The sequence below is a fragment of the Octopus bimaculoides genome, chromosome 5 (genome assembly GCF_046866305.1).
Source record: "Octopus bimaculoides isolate indiv1 chromosome 5, ASM4686630v1, whole genome shotgun sequence".
Taxonomy (NCBI): Eukaryota; Metazoa; Mollusca; class Cephalopoda; order Octopoda; family Octopodidae; genus Octopus; species Octopus bimaculoides.
The window spans coordinates 91,261,706-91,264,918 of record NC_142932.1 but is presented as its reverse complement, the minus strand read 5'-3'; the positions used below and the strand labels follow the sequence as shown (position 1 = coordinate 91,264,918).

Here is a 3,213-nt window from a genome sequence, read left to right as displayed (position 1 = left end):
TATATACGGGCGGTGTATACGCCATCCGTATGTGTATTTTCAATACAAATGAGGTACCTTCATTGTCTCGCTCATAGACTGGTATATGAATTTACTGCTCTAACATAAGCATTAAACAAAGCCAAAACGATCTTTGTATGTGTGCATGTATATACATACATACATACATATATATATATATATATATATACACATATATATATATATATATATATATATATATATATATATATATATATATATATATATATATATATATATATATGTATGTATATATAGTCAAATCGCAAAACCGAGTCTACGGAAGGAAAAATACTGCCAAAGCACGTGCATACCTGTGTGTGTGTGTGTGTGTGTGTGTGTGTGTGTGTGTGTGTGTGTGTGTGTGTGTGCGTGTGCGTGTATATATATATATATATATATATATATATATATATATATATATATATATATATATATATATATATATATATATATATATAGTCTTTTATTCGTTTCAGTTGTGTGTCTGCGGTCATGCTCGAGCAACACCGGGACTTTTTTTACTTTTCCATATCACGCCTACTCATTTCATAAATTTACATTTCATTAACAACTTTTAGTACTTGGTTATATTTTAGGTACAGCTCTTCTTAACGAAACTGCTATTGCTATTCCGTCTTTTGAGCAAGATAAAATAAAGTAACATTTTTGTCTTGAAATAATCGGTTCTTTCCCTAGAACAACTTGATCTATCATTGATGCAGTTCAGTGATAGAAACACGCACATTAATGAAATAATGCAAACAATTTCAAATGGTTAATTGGATGGCGACTAAAGAAGTTCCCACCATTCAGTTTGCTGGGTAAGTAGGGTATTTGGACATCCATTATGTCGGGTCGTCTGATAAATTCGTTTGTCTTTTCTATTTATATCACTCTTTTCCTATGCTATTCAAATTGAAACCAGAAGTATTTTATCGAAATATTTTATGGCGTTTTCTAGCTCTTCAGCAAATTTTATTTATCATTTTCAAAATTTGAATATATTTTAACTCTTTGCAAACATATCATAATCGAGTGCCAAATAGTTAATGATGAACGGATTCCTCTGACATGACAATAATTAAATATAATACCTATTAAAGTGTGAAATAGAGTCTCACAAAGAAGAGCCGACCATTAAACATACGTGGGGAATGGAGTGTCCCATTAGGTTATCTATTTATTTGGAATACAACGTGATGACACAGACGATATGAAATACACAACGGGATCGTCAAAAACCTGAAGTTGACTGACGAATGAGAAAGATAGCGGAAAGAGGTTAAGTCTCTTGCTGTGCACAAATGGCTTCTTTAGTCTGCGAAAATTCACCATGTTAATCATGTAGCAACTTCTATGAATTCAGATATGTCAAAAATGTTACATTTTTCCCTTATATTTTTGTATTTCCTCTTTGTCTGACTGTTTTTCGATGAGAACTAATTTAATCTTATGTAATTGAACATTTCTTTCTTTCGAATTACCTTACTACGAACAACTTTTCGAATCATAGAAATAGTTTCTTGCTGCATGTAGAAGCATAACATATCTACTAGTGGGACCTGTGGAAATTCCACAGAACGAAAAAGATTAAGAGAAGCTATCTAAGAAAGAAAGGATGATTTTCATTATTATTTGTTTTGTTGTTTTTCTTTTTCATTCTTTCGCTAAGTTCTTTCAATTCTAGTCACAGTAATATATTATAGGATTTTAGAATCTCCCTCTGCTAAAGCACTTTATATTTCTCTCTTTCTTTCTACCTCTTGAAAAAACGTTTTAACCACGTAATTCCCCACTTCATGTCTTTAATATTTCTCTCTTTCTTTTCATCTTTCCCTCCCCTCCCTACAGCATGCCATTAACACTTCTCTCACACACTTTTCTCTCACCGTCATTGTCTCTCGCTCTTCGTCTCTCCCTTCAACTAACCACGTTTTTCATAAGTCCAAACAATATTGCTTTGTCTTTCATTGCTTTTCAGATCTAAGTGTGTTAGTTTAAATGGAATCTTTTATTCATTGCTATCTCTCTCCCCCCTCTCTCTCTCTCTCTCTCTCTCTCTCTCTCTCTCTCTCTCTCTCTCTCTCTCTCTCTCTCTCTCTCTCTCTCTCTCTCTCTCTCTTACTGTTATTCCACCTCTCATTGAATCTCTAACTAGCTAAATTACAACGGGCGAAACGAACAAACAGATTATTATACAGATTATTGGAAGGTGGCGAGTTGGCAGAATCTTTAGCCCACCGGGCGAAATTCTTAGTGGTATTTCATCTGCCTTTATGTCCTGAGTTCAAATTTCACCGAGGTCGACTTTGCTTTCATCCTTCCGGGGCTCGATAAATTAAGTACCAGTTACGTCGTACTCGAGTCGATCTAACCGATTGCCCCCCCAAAAAAATTAGGGCCTTGTGCCTAGAGTAGAAAAGAATCGTTAGCACGCAGGACGAAATTCTTAGCGGTATCTCCCACGTCGCTACGTTCCGAGTTCAAATTCCGCCGAGGTCGACTTTGCCATTCATCCTTTGGGGATCGATAAACTAAGTACCAGTGAAACACTGGGGTCGATGTATTCGACTTAATCCCCTCCCCTCATATTTCAAACCTTGTGCCTATAGCAGAAAGGATTTTATCGATTATTTTGTACTTTTCTTCAGTTATCAGACTACGGCCATGCGGTAGCATTGCCTTGAATAATTTTTAGTCGAATGAAATGATCACAGCACACTTTTTTACAGACTAGCAATTATTCTTCGGCAGTACATATACTAAAATTGGAACGATACAGAGAAGATTAGCATGGCCCCTGCGCAAGGATGACACGCAAATTCGTGAAGCGTTCCATATTTTTTCTTAAGGCGGTGCTCCAGCATGGCCGCAGTCAAATGACTGAAACAAGTAAAAGAGTAATATGTAATTTTTATATATTCTAGTGTACCATTTTGTACGGTACTGCTATGCAGTCCAGTACACTAGTTAAAAGTCTTTAAGCTGTCGTACATTTATACTTTATATAGTCTATTTATTGTATTTATTTATTTATTTGTGAGTGTCTGCTACTCTGAATTGAATATTTCAAAGTATAATGTATTTCAGTTGATTAAGTCTATTTCAGGATTTTGATATTTAAACTAATCCATGCCAACCATTAAAAGTTTTGTAAACTGGAAGTGCAAAAGAGAGGGAGGAGACTAG

General features: G+C 34.9%; 1 non-coding gene across 1 annotated transcript; it reads left to right on the top strand.

The window, feature by feature from the left end:
• The first annotated feature begins 2,764 nt into the window (after window positions 1–2,764).
• On the top strand, window positions 2,765–2,869 carry LOC128247936 (U6 spliceosomal RNA). The gene has a single exon (XR_008264275.1). It is a non-coding gene; the product is annotated as a U6 spliceosomal RNA (small nuclear RNA).
• The last annotated feature ends 344 nt before the right edge of the window (window positions 2,870–3,213 follow it).